Source organism: Phyllobates terribilis, unplaced genomic scaffold (genome assembly GCF_046119375.1).
Source record: "Phyllobates terribilis strain yellow unplaced genomic scaffold, ASM4611937v1 Scaffold_3__8_contigs__length_932513732, whole genome shotgun sequence".
Lineage (NCBI taxonomy): Eukaryota > Metazoa > Chordata > Amphibia > Anura > Dendrobatidae > Phyllobates > Phyllobates terribilis.
This window is the reverse complement of record NW_027362763.1, coordinates 246,064,398-246,083,212: the sequence shown is the minus strand read 5'-3', so window position 1 is coordinate 246,083,212 and position 18,815 is coordinate 246,064,398.

The following is an 18,815-nucleotide window of genomic DNA, read 5'->3' as shown; positions in this document are numbered from 1 at the left end:
GGTTCTCCGGTTTCCTCCCACACTCCAAAGACATACTGATAGGGAATTTAGATTGTGAGCCCCGATGGGGACAGTACCCATAATGTCTGTAAAGTGCTGTGGTATTAATGGCGTTATATAAGTGAATAAAATAAATAAATTAATTGTGGATATCAAGAAACAACAAGAGGGTTAGACTAGGTGAGGAAGACACATGTAGGTGAGTGGCATTAGTTAAAATGTTGAATGTGCCTTACTAAAAAGCCTGAATGTGAAGCAAATTCCCCTTTTTATCACAATTTCTCCAATGAGGACTTGAGGAGCCCAGGTAGATAATTTCAGGTCTCTCTGGTGCTTAATACCATTGCAACCATGTATTTGTAGCTGCTTTGTACTGGGAAAAGCAATTGAAGTTTTTTACTATAAAAGTGGCTGCCTTGCGCCAAGTGCTTTTTGGAAAGTATTTTCTCAGACCAGATTCCCAGGAAAATGTGTGATTCGTTAACAACTTGCAGGTTGAAATAAGATGTAATAAAGTGTCATAGTGAGTTTGAGTTTTTTTGGGGGGTGAAATATGGAAAGAGTCTAACAATGTCTAATTTGAAGGCATTGATAGAACTCCTTGTTAGAAACATCAAACAATGTGCATGTGGTTGGAAAGGAAAGTAGACTGTCACCTTCATGTAAGAGAGATAGTGTAGTACAACTTCCTTTCATTGAGATAAGTCAAGATGTATCACAAAATCTTCCAATGCTTCTAAAAGAGCATGGAATAGAAGGATTTGAGTTATCAACATGTGACAGAAAGGAATTGTCATAAAAAAGTTAGAGTGTGATATCGTAGACAGATTGAGGATTATAGGTGTTGCACCCAATATGGAACCTATAAGGGCTTCTTTTAGGTGTTGGTGGTATACAGTACTTTTTTCAAAGTGAAGCCATTGCTTATCAGGTGCCATTACACACCAGTCCTTCAAAAATTAAATTTATTTTTAGTGACAGGCTCATATACAAACATAGGCAAAGTGTCATATCTCAAGTGGTTCCTAACCCACGTGGTTCAGATGTCATCCGTGTGCTGTCTATTTTTCACGGACTGTTTGATAGGAGAAGCTTGAGAAACCTCCATCAGTATTTTTTTTCCTAGAATAACTGATGAAACTCTAACCAAAGTCTGATGGTAAACACTCACACAATGACCAAACTCTGACACTTTGATCAGCAACACTGATGAAACTCAGACCATTTTTGCGTACAAGAAAAATCACTGATGTCAAAAGGTGTATTGAGGTTCATAAATTTTGGGGAGCTTGGTTAGTACTTGGTTAGAACTTGCTGCTCTAGGGTGTGTTCTGTTTAGAAATAGAGACTAATGTTGGTGCGCTCTGTCTACTGACAGGAATTGACGATTGATCTCAGCGCATTTCATATATAGATAGGAAACTATGTAGGTGCAATATCTTTACAGATAGACACTGATGTGGGTAAGTTTTCAGTGCAGGGAAAAAACTTGAATATTTTAAGGCTGAAAAATTCCTTTGTAGCTCTGAAAAGTAGCAAATTGTTTTGTACAATGCGGACTTTTGGCTTTTTCACACCAGTCTGAATTCGTTTTGCCTAAATGGGCCATGCCTGCCTATCCACTTCATTCAAAGTGACAGCGTTTTGTACGCCTGACTCCTGACTGGGGTAGCATTTCTGGTGTGGTGCACAGAGGCGCATGCCACTTATATGATGCTCCAAATTCATTAAGTGTGTGCCTGTTATTGAATTTGGTTCCTTTCACTCTATCACGACTGGAGTAGCATGAGCGTGCGCTATGTCAGTCTTGATGAATCGGCTCCATAATGTATAATATAAATGTAGCTGAAGCAAAAATCCCCCTCCGGTTATGAATCCGTGATATACTGTATTTGTACCTAAATCAATCTTCTGTAACATATCCATGAGGATAAGAACATGCATGGTCAGCAATAGAAAGGTTTTGTTTCTTTGGCATCAGAATCACCTCAGAACTTGTACATGCGAGGTTTTTCTCCTCAGCTCGTTTCTCTGACAACGTTGTACACAGAGTCCTGATCAAACTCCTCCCCTCTACCACGTCTACATGCTGCTCTGGTTCCACAGTGTCTTGTCTCCTTACATCAACTCCACTCGTCATGTTTGGAGGAAGAAGGATGAGTACAACCCCAAGAACACCATCTCAACCGTAAAGCATGGTGGGGGAAACATCATACTTTAGGGATGCTTTTCTGTAAAGGGGACAGGACAGCTGCACCGTATTGAAGGGAGGATGGATGGGGTCATGTATCGCGAGATTTTGGCCAACAACCTCCTTCCTTCAGTAAGAGCATTGAAGATGGGTCGTGGCTGGCAGCATGACAATGACTCGAAATACACAGCCAGGGCAACTAAGGAGTGGCTCCGTAAGAAGCATTTCAAGGTCTTCGAGTGGCCTAACCAGTCTCCAGACCTGAACCCAATCGAAAATCTTTGGAGGGAGCTGAAACTCAGTGATGTCCAGCGACAGCCTCGAAACCTGAGAGATCTGGAGAAGATCTGTATGGAGGAGTAGGCCAAAATCCCTGCCGCAGTGTATACAAACTTGGTCAAGAACTACAGGAAACGTCTGACCTCTGTAATTGTAAACAAAGGTTTCTGTACCAAATATTAAAGGGGTTGTCCACTACTATTAATAATTGGCCATTCTATTTTTATGTTGAAAATAAGTATCTTTGTAAATACCTTGCTTTGCAGTTACTGCCTGTGAGCGGCGCTATCACTGGCCGCTCACAGTCATCACGTGGACCCCGGCTGCAGCCGGCTCTGGCATCCGCTGATGTCACGTCAAATTCCGGCTGCAGCAGGGGGTGACAAAAGTGCTGCATTCCACGGTGAGTGATGGGTTGTGGGCGGGGTTGCCCCATGCGTCACGCCCGGCATCCACCGCGCGCTGTCCCTCTTCTCATTCATTGGGAAAGCGCGCCGTGGATGCTGGGTGTGACGCGCGGGGTAACCCCGCCCACAACCCGGCATCCACCGCGGGGACTGTGTCACTGATGTCACGCCTCACTTGATGTGACATCAGCGGAAGGGTCATGTGATGCCTGTGAGCGGCCAAGGATAGTACCGCTCACAGGCAGTAACAGCAATGCAAGGTATTTACAAATTATACTTATTTTCAACATAAAAATAGAATGGCCAACTATTAAAAGTAGTGGACAACCTATTTAAGTTCTATTTTTCTATTGTATCAAATACTTATTTCATGCAATAAAATGGTAATTAATTATGTAAAAATCATAAAATGTGATTTTCTGGATTTTTTTTTTAAGATTTTGTCTCTCACAGGTGAAGTGTACCTGCGATAAAAATTACAGACCTCTCTATTCTTTGTAGATGGGAAAACTTGCAAAATCGGCAGTGTATCAAATACTTATTTTCCCCACTGTATAATGAGCCATGTGTGACACATTTTCCCACACATTAATCTGTACTTTTAAATCAATAACTCTATATACGTCGACCACTGGTGTCTTTGAACTCCATAATCAGTCTAGGGATTTACCTGCATTGTATTTTTATAAATTGCACATAAAGGGTATTGTGTTTCTATAAGCTCTGTTGTAGAGAAATGAAAGAAGTTTAAAAAGTCTCCAGCAGAGAAAGTATTAAAATATATATGTATAGTAGTAGCATAAATACTTTCACAAATCCTGTTTCTTTCAACTTTAGGTTTGATTTTAATCAGTCTGTAAATCCTGTCCCCAAGCTAAAAATCACCCTAGGGCGTGACCCCTAGTGACCCCTGGATCCTGAATTAATGACAAAACAGTTCACACAGGTTGAATAAGCTGGAAAAGGAAACACAAATGTTGAACAACGTGAACATAAAAATAAAAGACTGAGGAAGACCCATGAAAATATCTTGCTCTAAACATCACTGCAGACAGAACGTGGATCGGAGTTCACTATTCACTATTGATAGCAAATGTACAAAAAAGACATTCACAACGAAAACGCAGAAAATGTGAAAATGCAGATAGGAAATATGAAAAATAACCCTTTGTTTAAAGAGCTTCTGCTTCTGTTTAAAGAGCTTCTGCCACAAAAACACACAGGCATTCCCAGTTAAAGGGCTTGTCCTGTTTTAAAGGAGTCTTAAGTTCGTAAATGGGTGAAATTGCAAAAAAACAAGCAACATTGCAATTTACCTCTTATTAAAAATCATCTGTTCTCAAGAACAAGTCACCTAGCAGTCGCAGAGTGTCTTTACTTCTCCTCCCATCTAAGTTTTTATTCTCTTGATATATAGCAATCATCATATTATATAGCACTGTGTACGTACAATTGCTCATTTTGCCTTTCTACCCAGTTAACAATTGTAAGTACACAGTACCATATAATATGATGATTGCAATACAGTATATTAAGAGGATAAAAACTTTGATGGGAGGAGTGCTTCTTTGACAACTTTCTTTGAAGCTGGTCAGATTGCTGGATCCTACCAGCTTCACTCCCCATACGCTTCTCCCATGCTGCACAGATAAAGCTGCATCTGTTAGCACCATGGGAAAGAACACAGTTCAGACCATGCTTCTGATTTGAACTATCAATCTTCAGGAACACACTGCCCTCAGCAACCAGGAAGCAGAGGAGCGATGCGCTCTGAAGATTTATCGTGAGACAACCCCTTGAACTTTAATTACTCCATGGGCTTAGAGAGTAATTAAAATTGCAAATTAAGCCGTTAGTCACAATTGTCTGTTTGCTATGATGACTCTGACGTGCCCCCTGGGCCGTGGGGTACTTGGTAGCCAGGCCGGTCATTTCTAGGGGAGATGTCACCGTGGCGATGACCCGGTCCGTGACCCAGGGCGGTCAATAAAAGGGGATTATAGAGAAAAGGATTATAGTTTTTATGTTTAATGTTCATGACGCCACCTGTGGTATGCGGCTATATGGAGCCGCCGCTGCGGCGCAGGTCCTCTGGAGCTGTTGGTGATGCAGCAGAGTTGGTTCAGCTCTCCACAGGTAGAGCTAAGCTCCAGGGCAGTGCTGTGATGGTTAATGACGAGGTAGATGTTGTTGTGCAGTGTGGTGCAGGGGATGATGGCGCAGCAATAATTCACAGAGACAGTGGGGTGCAGTCCTCAGGGTTTACTCACCATTATCACGTTGCTCCTGGTTTCAACTGCAGATTATAACCACCCACGTCGTCCTGCGTTCACCACGGGAGGGGTTCAGCAATCCCTCAGGTAATTCAAGAGCACTTAACGGGACCCCTTTCTGTGTGTCTTTCTCAGTCGTCTTCCTGCCCTGGCTCTCACCCTGCTGCCCTGCGCCTCGCAACCAGTGTCCCAAGCTGGTAACCTCAGATCTTGGCGGGCAACCTGGAGTTCCCTGGATCCTGTGTGGCTACCTTTTTGGCGATTAATTGCGGCTGTGGCAACTACACCCTGGAAATGTAGAAGCCTCCGGTTTCTAGCTGAATATTGCAATTCCCACTAGTTAGGGGTCGGTCCCCTCTGCGGCTTGATCCCTCCACGTCCTGTTAGATTCAGGCGTACGAGTGGCCTCCAGAACTTCCCGTACCCCTAGGATCCCCTCTTTCCTTCTTGGAGCCTTCCTTCCTGCTCCTCTCCTCTCTTCAGTCAGTCTCACCTCCTGGGCCTCTCTCACTCAGGCCCGCTCCTCCTGAGCAGAGCTCCTGCAGAGCTCCTGCTCTGCACACTCTCTCCTCACTGTTCCCTCAGACTGTTCTGACCACTCCCAAGATGGCTTCCCTTTGTATACCACTCCTTCCTCCACCCACACCCACTACATAGTTCCACCCTCCGCTAGGGACCAGGGACTGTGCTCTCCCTTAGGAGCAATCTCGCCCTGCCCTCTGAAGTGGAGTGTAATGTATGCAAGTGGTTGGGTCCCGGGCAGTACTCCATCCTTACCTGAGAGTGAGATACCACACCTCTGGGTGAGATGCAGTACCTCTGTAGCGACTGAACCCGCAGGGGCGCCATAACTCTACAAATAGAAAAAAAAGGATGCAGCACCACTGGTGCTGGATCTCCTTTTTATCTATTTTTGATTCCCTACTTGAATTTACTTGAATCTACTAAAATTATTATTATTATTTCATGGCGCTTTAAAAATTTAATTCAGAGATGATTGAATTATTGTAAAATTCAAGGAGAATTCAATTGCTTCATTTATCTCTAGTCTACAGCGCTCATAACTAGAGCAGCCAATCACTGAGCTCGGCAGCTCTCTCTGTGTAGGCAGCTTGGTCATCTGAGCTCTGTGATTGGCTGCTGTAGACGTGATGTCTCCACTGCACCTGATTAACAAACACTGGAGCAGTGGTGGAGAGCCTGGACCTGGGGGAGGGTGAGTAATAGCCCCATTTATTATTTTATGAGTTTCTGAGCCTATGTAGTAGGATAGTAAAGTAGATCAACCCCTTTGAGTACTCCATTGTGGATGCTCAACGTTCTATTATTGTATTTGTGAACCAGAGAGCCAAGGATGAGACTCCTCCAGACAAAAAAGTGCTGCTACACAGTTTTGAGATGAGAAAGCGGAATGAAAAAGTAATATCAACTCTATAAGAAGGAAATAGATACCCAAGTGCTCAAAAACGAATGAACACACAGGTTATATTGTGACGAGGGCAACACATTACTTGCTCTTGTGAGGTGTACCAATTCATCACTTGAAGATCCATGAGCCAGGGTGCTGGATTATCGGATAGTTGCTGGTGAGCAGATATCAGCTGTACCTAAAGCTATAATGCAAGGCTCAAGTCGTGTGTGGCAAACACTCTATTAGAATGGGGTAATTAAGAGACTTGTTCACGGATATGGTGTCGACCCACAGCTATTGGTAAGTTATCACCTACTCTCAACTTGCCCAATTGAAAATAACTCTTTAATGACCAACCATATGCTGGTATGTCATTTTCTCATACATTTGCATGGTACCAAAGATTTCACTTGAAGCATCTGTGTTCGATGCAAAGTCTAACAAGGCCTCTAGTCTACCACGTTATATATAATACTTGGGGCTTCTTATGTTTTACAGGAGCTTGTGAGCCTGTTAGGAACTGTAACTCACTGCTACTTCTTTAAAGCCAAATCATTGTCTGATATATCGGATCACGCAGCTCCAACTGTATTCAAATACATACAGTATTTAATCTCCATCAACAAAAATGTTTACTGCTTGATGTTACGCAATGACAGTTGTATGCAACAGTATAGTACCATATCAATACAATTAATTAAAGGGAATCGGTCACCAGGCTTTTACTACCTCATCTGGGAGCAGCATAATGTAGGGACAGAGAACCTGATTCCAGTGATGTGTCACTTACTGGGCTGTTTGCTGCACTTTTGAGAAAATCACTGTTTTAGGAGATTATCACTAGAGAACTACGAAACCTGCTGCCATGTAGTCCTCCAATTTTATTAGCTCTGTATAACCCAGCCCTCACCACTGATGGGCAGCTTTTTGCCTATGCGCAGTGTACACAGAAAACTGGCAATCAGTGGTGTGGGCGGGGTTATACACAGCTCAGCATTCAGCATTCAGGAAACTGGTAGATCTGCATCAGAGAAAACAGTGATTTTATCAAAAGTGCAGCAAACAGCCTAGTAAGTGACACATAGCTGGAATCAGGGTTTCTGTCCCTACATCACGCTGCTATCAAATAACATGGCAAATACCTGGCGACAGGTATTTCTTTTTAAGGTAGGGACATAATTCTCATAAGTGGTGTGAGCTTAGCTTAAGTAGTGCTTAACAGAACTCCTTCCTAATGGGCTGCATAATTCTTCTTTGTGGCTGCACCATTGCTATAAACATTGTGCTGCAGTGATTTAAACTTGCAAAGTCCTAATTGTTTCCAGTTCTAAGCTACGTGTCTGATGATAGATAGCAGTTATCTCTGCAATGTACACAGCAGCCGCTTATATTCAATAATGTTCATGTCACGCTGTACAAAATACTTCTTGAAGCACAAGAGTGAAATTGAATTTCTCTGCTTTCAGGGGATTGTTTTGCATTTTTCTCAAAATGTATCCATTGAGCAACAATTAAAACCTGTGTGAATTAAACGTGTCTTAGCATGACGTGTGTCACTTCACACCAGGACAACACCTGCTCCATGGAATACCAATTTAAGCCATGTAGCCACACTGAGCGTTAATAGACTTAACAATATGTGTTCGTGTAAATTGATTTTTTGCTTACCTGGCCTGCTGCACTCCTGTAAGGTGTGCCACTTCTTTTTAAATAAACACACAGGAATATTCTATGTGCCCATAACCATCCTAAAGGTCTATATTGAGTTAATGATAAATACATACAAAATGTATTATGTTGTCCTAAAAAATCTGACCATAGAGTTACTCCAATAGGTCCATAGACCACAGACATGGATTAGTGTAAGAAAGTCAGTACTGCATATGTGGCCTATGACCTTTAACTGCGCACTCAGACTTGCCTATTGCTGCATCTGTTAGGGTGATTTCACATTACATCTAGCACACGCTTGGTGGCTCCGTCGGGGCATGCGTCTGAACCCCCCTGCAAAATGGGATTCGGACGTATTATTGTCATGTTTCATTTTCATATAAGTATTTCACAGCCCTATGTACTTATTTGGTGTTTTACACTGTGGCACTTTAAGCATTCAAATTGAGTAGTTCTTCTTACCACAATACTTACCTGATGTTGTAATGGGAATGACAGCTTGCCCTCTTGATGTTCCCTTTTTCAAGATGGCGCTTGACTAGTGCGTATGCGTGGTGTCACTGACGCTCCTGGAGTTTGCCGACTGCGCTCAGTGATGTCGAGCGGGTCTGTGGTGTCACAAGGGATTTCCCTCTGACCCGCTCGTGTGTTGTGAGTGCCCGACGTAATACCCCGCTGTGGCGCACTGTAGCCACTGCGCATGCGCCGCACATTAGTCACAGAATCCCCAACAGCTGTTCAGGCCCCTATATGTGTAATGCATAAACACACAGCCATGCAACCCCTCGAGGGAACCTATGCGAAACGCGCGTTTGGACTGCTGTTTTTGTGGGTGCCCACTGGCTTACACGATGGGTAAGGTTGTTCCCTGTACTTATGATGTCTCCTGTTTACCCTCCCCTTTGGATTAAGCATGGGAAATATATTGCATTGTGATGCATGATTTCAGGCATCCCTCTAACTTTTTGCTGCTATACACCATTACTACCATTTTTCACTAGCACTTTATTAAGCATTGCTGCTGACTATATAAAGTTACTATACAGGTATTGATTTTTGTTAGCAGTAGCAGTGTTGGGTGTTATACCAGCAAAGTTATATTGGAATTTCGACAGGTCACCTGACATGGGACTTGTATCTATCTGTGACATCTGGTAGTATACCTGCCCTGCCTGTTACGTGTGGTGGATCACTTGCTAGTAATACCCGTATCCTTGCTATTATATGATTGATTTTATGTTATTATGTCTACATGTTTGTGCCCTATGTCTATTTGATATGTATTAATAAAGCATTGATATTCTGAGTATTTGGACGTATGACTACATGTCTCCTATGGGATTAATTGTATTAAGGAGTGTCCTGGTGGAAGACCCACTACAGCAGTGTTTCTCAACTCCAGTCCTCAGGACCCCCCAACAGATCATGTTTTCAGAATCTCCTTAGTATTGATCAGGTGAGAGAACCTGGGGCATTTTTTGATGCCTTGATAATAATTCCATCACCTGTGCAATACTAAGGAAATCCTGAAAACATGGCCTGTTGGGGGGTCCTGAGGACTGGAGTTGAGAAACACTGCACTACAGCCTGGTATATCAGGGCAGTAGGCTGCATTGATATATTATGATTACCATGTTTGTGTTTGGGGTATTATTTATCTTACATATTCAGATAGAATCTTGGAGATGGGAATATCCCTTTAAGCTTAGAAGTGGTTGACAATCACTTGCAATGCCAGAGTTGTCTCTATTTACAGAACACTAAATCCAGCAGGCCTAATAGTTTTGATGGTCCAAAACTGCCCCGTTGGCTCTTTTGGTCACTACTCCTCTTCTCAGGAGGTTCAGTTTCAAACCCAGATCTTCCTTAAGGTGCAGTCAGACAGCCATATAAATTGGACCGAGATTGGAACGCAATGCATGGACTGGCCGGCGGCTCTCCCTACCCAAGCGTGACAGCTTCATGTATTTGTATGAGCTACAGCCAGTGCGTGCACTGTGTTCCGATCTCGGACCGATTTATACAGCTGTCTGCACCCTTATTGTTACTGACTCGACTGTATGGCACTACTCTCAGTTGACTAACTAGTTGCGTGTGCCAGACCTGCAGATTAGTGACAGACACCTATCGATAAAGCATTTTTACTTTTTTTTCCTTATTAAGGAATGGATCGTTATGCAGTTCTCAGATCATAAAAATGGCCCTACACTTACTGCTCTTTTACACCTGGCTGTTGAAGTGCACTCTTTTTAGCGAAGGTCAGGTTTAGCTCTGAACTAGTTGTCACGGTGATGGTACCCAAAGTGACATCGCTGCGGAGGCTTCAATTGTCATGAGCATAGTATAGAGGACATAATTATAACATGATATATGGAGGTTTTTTGCATTGTCACTAATATGCTTCAATATGGTTTAACAATATATAAGATTTTGTTGCTCATTTCAGGACACGCACATGCGCGCAAACATTCACATACAGTCATGGCCAAAAGTTTTGAGAATGACACCAAAATTATATTTTCACATGATCTGCTGGCCTCTGGTTTTTATTAGTGTTTGTCTGATGTTTATATCACATACAGAAATATAATTGCAATCATATTATGAGTACCAATAGGTTATATTGACAGTTAGAATGAGTTAATGCAGCAAGTCAATATTTGCAGTGTTGCCCCTTCTTCTTCAAGACCTCAGTAATTCTCCCTGGCATGCTCTCAATCAACTTTTGGACCAAATCCTCACTGATAGCAGTCCATTCTTGCATAATCAATGCTTGCATTTTGCCAGAATTTGTTGGTTTTTGTTTGTCCACCCGTCTCTTGATGATTGACCACAAGTTCTCAATGGGATTAAGATCTGGGGAGTTTCCAGGCCATGGACCCAAAATCTCTATGTTTTGTTCCATGAGCCATTTAGTTATCACCTTTGCTTTATGGCAAGGTGCTCCATCATGCTGGAAAAGGCATTGTTGGGCGCCAAACTGCTCTTGGACGGTTGGGAGAAGTTGCTCTTGGAGGACATTCTGGTACCATTCTTTATTCATGGCTGTGTTTTTAGGCAAGACTGTGAGTGAGCCGATTCCCTTGGCTGAGAAGCAACCCCACACATGAATGGTTTCAGGATGCTTTACAGTTGGCATGAGACAAGACTGGTGGTAGCGCTCACCTCTTCTTCTCCGAATAAGCTGTTTTCCATATGTCCCAAACAATCGAAAAGGGGATTCATCAGAGAAAATGACTTTGCCCCAGTCCTCAGCAGTCCACTCCCTGTACCTTTTGCAGAATATCAGTCGGTCCCTGATGTTTTTTCTGGAGAGAAGTGGCTTCTTTGCTGCCCTCCTTGAAACCAGCCCTTGCTCAAAGAGTCTCCGCCTCACAGTGCATGCTGAAGCACTCACACCAGCCTGCTGCCATTCCTGAGCAAGCTCGGCACTGCTGGTAGTCCGATCCCGCAGCTGAAACAGTTTTAAGATATGGTCCTGGCGCTTGCTGGTCTTTCTTGGGCGCCCTGAAGCCTTTTTGACAACAATGGAAGCTCTCTCCTTGAAGTTCTTGATGATGCGATAGATTGTTGACTGAGGTGCAATCTTTGTAGCTGCGATACTCTTCCCTGTTAGGCCATTTTTGTGCAGTGCAATGATGGCTGCACGTGTTTCTTTAGAGATAACCATGGTTAACTGAAGAGAAACAATGATACCAAGAACCAGCCTCCTTTTAAAGTGTCCAGTGATGTCATTCTTACTTAATCATGACTAATTGATCACCAGCCCTGTCCTCATCAACACCCACACCTGTGTTAATGGATCAATCACTAAAACGATGTTAGCTGCTCCTTTTAAGGCAGGACTGCAATGATGTTGAAATGTGTTTTGGGGGTTAAAGTTCATTTTCTGGGCAAATATTGACTTGGCAAGTACAGTAATTGCTGTTAAGCTGATCACTCTTTGACATTCAGGAGTATATGCAAATTGCCATTACAAAAAATGAAGCAGTAAACTTTGGAAAAATTACTATTTGTCTCATTCTCAATACTTTTGGCCATGACTGTACACACACGTACACATCTAGAAAGAGTTTTTGTCTTGTAAACACTCATTTGAAGCTTTTGCTAAAAAGCAATTGGTATGCAGTAATGTGTCACCTCGTAAACCTGCACTGACTTATGCTGGAAGTTATGCTTATTTTATTATTGTTAGATTTCTTTGCTCATTTATTTTGGATTCACTCTTTTATGTGAAAATGATGACATAAAGCTCTGCCTGAACTTTGTTATATATTACACCTAAAAACATACTTTTACATAAATAATTATCTATGGAAGTATAAGATGTAGATGATGAAGTGTCACACACTAAGAGTTTGCTGGCTCGCCTAGAGCACCCAAAAAACTGAGCAGCAGGGTGCCTTGCAGAGCTGCAGGAATATTTCATATGCCATTCTTTTGTTTTTCTTTTAATGAATGGAACATGCCAAGAGAAAGCTTTGTATTCATTTGAGAAGTGACCTCTCCGTAAAAATAAATAGGTTTAATAATTGAAACTATTGATATTTGACACCAATTACCTGTGACAAATGGGCAAATAATTTTTTGAAGCCAATTAATGGTTTGGTTCAAGACAATTCCATAGGCTAAAATAGTTTGCAATTTTCAGTAATCCTCTGTTAAGGGCTCACCTGACGAAGTGAATTCTTTTAGCTGTAGGCCACTGTGAGCAGCACGATTCAAACGCGAAGATGTAGTGGTGATGCACTTGCCAGACAGCAAGTGGATTAGTAAGGATGAGGTCAGCAGGGTCTGAAGAACAGCTTATGGGCGAGCAAAGCTGGAAGCACTAGACACAGCAGAGCCACATGTGCTTCTTGCATAGGAGCAGCAGAGATGAATAGATTAATTGATATCTTACATCAAAGATGTGTTTATAGACAGAAACAGTAAATGTATAGGCAATTAGGTATCTTGTGGCAGAATCATAGAATCATAGAATCATAGAATGGTAGAGTTGGAAGGGACCTCCTGGGTCATCTGGTCCAACCCCCTGCTCAAAGCAGGATTCACAGAAGTGGGGTTATACACAGGAACAGCAGCTGTATTGGTAATCTGGAATCTTGCATCAGAACTGTGTTGTACACAGAAATAATAGATGAATTGGCAATCAGGTATTTTGTGCCAAATGTGTGTTATACACAGGATTATTAGATGTATAGACAATCAGATATCTTGCGGCAAAAGTGCGGTTATACATAGGAGTAGCAGAGAAACATATAATCTGGTACCTTGATTGCAGGGACAAAGGTGTGAACAATGAACAAGAACTGGAAAGAAGAGAATATATTGTAACTTGAAGCTTGATAACTGCAGAGACATACTGTATATGCGTAGCATTGCAGCGCATCCTTGCACATAGTGTTTTAGGATTGCAGCTCTTTTGCTAACTCATTAGCAAATTCCTTAAAGCAGCAGCGCTATTGCATTTCATTTACATAGCTATTGCACAATCATTTGCACTGTTGGTAAATCAGATTTTTTATTCTTTCTAACATTCTGTCATGCAATAAAAATGTATTGTTCTTTGAGAAAATGAATATGAAAGTAGAATTGTTAGTCAAATACACTTTGAGCAGCATTGACCTAGTGGTTATATCCATATTAATTAGAGATGAACGGATCTTTTGAAATTCAAATTTGCAGACTTTGCTGAATTTTCCCCCAAAATTTGATTCACGGTGAATAAATTTGCGCAAATTCCAATACTAAAAAGCTTGAAATTGCTTAGAAAATACATGTGGAGGAGAAGAGAGAGCGGACTCTGCTGCTCATAAGAGCTTACACTCTACAGGGAAAGAATGAGAGGACCCTGTTGCTTATAACAGCTTACACTCTACAGGAAAAGAAAGAGAGGACCCCGTTAACCATAATAGCTTGGACTCTACAGGAGAAAGAAAGATGGGACCCCATTAACTATAAGAGGTTAGACTCTACAGGAGAGAGAGATTTACCTAGTGACTCTGGAGATGGAAAATTACTCTGCAGTACAACCTGTGCTCCACTGGGAACCGCTGATCTGTGATGACCATGTACTGACCACCACTGTACAAGGTATAATCCGTAAGATGTCATAGCTGCAGGACATTATGGGGAGGTCCGCATGGCTGCGCAAAATGATTTCTGCCCACTCTCTGATGCTTCAGCAATCTGAGCAAACGTGTTGGGCAAGTTTTTTCTTTTTCTATGCAAACTGCTAAATTGATTCTCAAAATGTTCAAATTCGCGTGAAACCCCAAATTTCAAGAAATTCGAATCTAACTCAATCCTCTGCAGATTGATCCACTTATCTATAATGATAATGGCACTACTGGTAATAATAATGTGAATGGTCTATAACTTATTTTTCTTGAAAGGTATGTTTAAATATATCCCTGCATTCTCTGGATTATGTCAGCATTGATCAGATCCTGAAACGTTGTTATCACAGTTGTTACTAAACAAATGAAACAAAAACTAAAAATAATATTTCTATCAAACTAAATCCAGAAAGAAAAATGACTTTGGCTTTGTGAATGAGACATTCCTATTTCATTACAACTATCTCCAATCTCTATACCGGACAGCAAATGTTGTAGTCAGTTGCATAGCTTTGCGAGTCTCCATTTGGAAATAGCATCTCTGACCATAAAAGTCAATAGGTCACTAGAACCCACCTGCCATCATCTCGTCAGCGGCAGAAGGAAGAAAGCAAATAAATTGTCAGCTTTGCAGAATGTATCCTCAGTTTAGCTGCCAACACATGACCATCAACACAAAGAAAATATTTCCCATTTATTAGGAATATTAAAGAAATTAGAGCAGTTACCTTTTAAACTTGCTTATAATTCTTCCATTTGCATATGGGCTTTTCTCATGACTCATGATATCCTGTTTAATGGGATATAGACAAAGTTGTCACTTATATTTTCTTTAGTAAAGATCAGGGGCAACTAGGTGACCAATGCAAGATTTAAGATGTTTTTCTTGTAGAATCTTTTGGAGCTATTATGATATCCTATCTAAAAGATGATATGTAATATAGATCAAGGCACTAAAGTTCAAGTATATTCAGCTTCATACTATTTTGTGCTTTTTTAAGATAAAAGCTCTCTCAGGAAATGCAATACCACCGGCTACTGGCAGCCTGCACGGGTGCAGGGCCCTCACAACACGAATACAGAAACCCAGCCAGGACCCACACTTTCATGTAGTGTGCCAGGGCGTGAACGGAGGAGACAAGTGCTACGCCCGCGGCTCCTGCCCCGAGCGACACGAGTGCAATGCAAGTGTGCGATTATTTTCTCTGCTCGCATCCGTATGCAATCTGTATGCAATGCATTTTTAACATCATCTTTTACATACAATAATACTCTATGTAACTTAAAGCTAGTTGTCAAAAATATTAAAGCAATCTTATATAAAGGGATATATAGAGATAGATAGATTGATAGATAGATAGATAGATCGATAGATAGAGAGAGATATTCAAAAAACAAAAGCAGCACAAAAATTGTAGCAGGAGGTGCTCAGCCACCCAGGAACATACCAGACCTATGAATATCCACGAAAAAATGGGGGCAGCACACAAATAGAGAATTTTTTTTTCCAATTTATTAGCCCATGTGGCGGTGGCGACGTTTCTGTCCAATATTGTTGACCTTACTTGAGAAAGGTCCACAATATTGGACCGAAACGTCGCCACAGCCACATGGGCTAATAAATTGGAATTTTTTTTTTCTCTATTTGTGTGCTGCCTCCATTTTTTCGTGGATAGAGAGAGAGATAGATAAATAGATAGACGGTGCTTGACAAAGACCATATTGTGAGGTCGAAACGTTGCACCACTTGGTACTGGATTAAAGTCCACAATTTTTCCTTGAGATGGAGTGCTGCCTGATTTTTTCCATTTATATATTTTGCGTTGGACAACCGCATTACTCAGGAAGTATTGAACCCAAAATCTGCTTAAGGTTGTGCTGCTTTCTGTCTTTTTTATTTAGATAGATAGATAGATAGATAGAAAGAAAAAAAAATAGCTAGCAGCACTACCAAGCAACACAGTAATATGGGTGCCAAGCCTTCCTCTAAATAAGTAAAAAAGTTAGAAAAGGTGGTTTAATAGCTTATTGGGCTTGAAAAAGGTTCTCATTTGAACCGAAACGTCGCTGAGCCCCAATGGGCTATTAAACCACCTTTTCCAAATTTTCTCTAAATGGTGTGCTGCCTTCAACTTTTTTTAATTAGATATATACAGTTTTGCTCAAAAGTTTACATGCAGAATTTTTCCTTTCTTCGCCTTGTTTCAGAGAATATGAATGATAACAAAAAACTTTTTCTCCATACCTTACTGCAAGGTATTTGCTCATTTTGTTTTTGTCTCAGGTTATGTATGTTAAATGGCCACAGTGTGAATTTGCACCTACATATTGCACTTATACCAACATATGTTTCAGCTCATTTATACAGACCAACGGGAATTCTTTGCACTTAGAAAGATTGCTAATACAATCGTTCCATGTGCATAGAAAACCATGTTACTGGTAGCACATCAATTTACACAGAACATTGTGCTGCAGATAATTGTGAAGCCCTGATTAAAAATTATTGAACTCGACCAATGAGTATTTTGCACATTCATCAGGTGTTTGCCAGTTTGTTTTAGTGGGGGGGATAACTGAGAATGAACATTTCTGACAACACTCCGGTCTTGATTATGAACCCGTCTAAATGAGCTCAAAGCCGTTCTCTGAAGGACCCAACACATCGGTGCTTTAAGCTTTGAATGGGAACTGGGTATTGCTTCAATTTCCCTGTGGAAGCAAAACACAGAAATTAAACTATTACTATTTTGTTCCCCTACAGCTGCTTAGTAGGAATTTCTATAGCAGGAAAACATGTGATCATCTTATTGGTGGGGAGTCGGGACCATTCCAATAAAAGAGATGCAAATAAAACCATAAACAAGAAAAACAACATGAAAATCACACGAAAAAGACTTGAAAAAATAAAAAAATTCATGAAAAAACAAACATGAAAAAATGCATAAAAATACAGGAAAAACAAGAAAAAAAAGTATATGATATATACTTGCATGATTTTAATCATTGATAAAAAAGCACCAAGTCATTTTTTGGATTAAGCCCCTAGTATATATATGTATCAGAAAGTTTCCTAATTAAGGTGCAGCTATCATTTGAAAATGATCCACTGTTTAAATCAGGTATTTTGTGTTAAATGTAATTTTGTTTCTTTTATTTTTTTTCCATGTTACAATCTGTATTAAAAATAAAACATAGAAATCTTGCAATTTCCACACTGTCACTGGCAATTTTAAGACTAACTTCCTGTTATTTCAGATAACAGCACATGTACATAGTCACATTGGACAGATCCAGACCTTATACTTTGTATCATAGCATCTAATGAGTGTTTGTACAAAGGTCATTGTGATGGGAGGGCCAGGAGAGTCAGCTGTAGCATCACTTGTTGTGATTGGTGGATTCTTTGTTATCAGCTGTGTACAGAGGTGTTATCCGTCTTAATTCTGCCTCTGATGATAAAGAGTCTTGCTGAAAATTCTTCCTGAAAAGTCAGGAAGTATGAATCTAAAAAAAAGTCCCTATGGCCATTGTGAAAGCTGCAATATTATTACTTTTGTTTATAAATAAAGATTATGATTTGAAAAAGAACTATGTTAAAAAACAATATACAAAATTGATAGAACACAAAAACCTGATTTAATCAACAGGTTCCCTTTAAAGCGGAGCTCTCACTAGGTTTTATTATTATGTAAGGTGTCCCAGCGAGGTAGTCGTGGACGAGTTGTAGCCCCTGCTCGCTTTGGCACCCTACAGACAATACGTGTCCTCCCTCTGATGTGTGGCTGTGTATGTGGGGTTCTCCACTTACTTCAAACCATCCGATCGCGGCTGTCTCCAGGCATTTCTCTTCTGGGACCAAGGCAGCAATAAATTCAGAGGGCACGAGGTTCTTAACCAGAACTTGGACTTTACTTGGGGAAGAGGAATATGTACAATATTTACAGGCAGATATAATGGATAAGGCCCGACAGGTTATTATCTCTCTCACAGGCGCTGGCAACATCTTCAGCCCTGGTTCCCACTTTGAGTGAAGCATCTGTGACTCTATCTCTAGCCCAAGAGACTCTTCTGCAGTACCAACAGTGTTCCGGATCTGATATCTCCCCCACGTCTTAGCCTGGAGTCCTATTTATCTTCCTCTGCTACCTGCAGACTAGAAGTGCCCCGGGTCCTCAATATCTCCGTTGAGTTTCTCCGGCCGGCTAACAGGACTCGTGCGCAGGGAGACCTTTGCACTGGTGATCCCACTGTCTGAGGGTATGGAGCTCCCGTCTACCCTAGCAGCTACCATATAGTCAGGCTGCCCGTACAGTTCACTGTCCTATCTGTTACTGGACATCACTTCCTGCTTCTGGAAACTAAGCAGGGATTTTCCTAAAGTGCCCACCCTCTGTGGACTGTCATAACACAGCATTAACCCCAACACTGCTAGCAGACTCAACCTGACATCTGCACCCA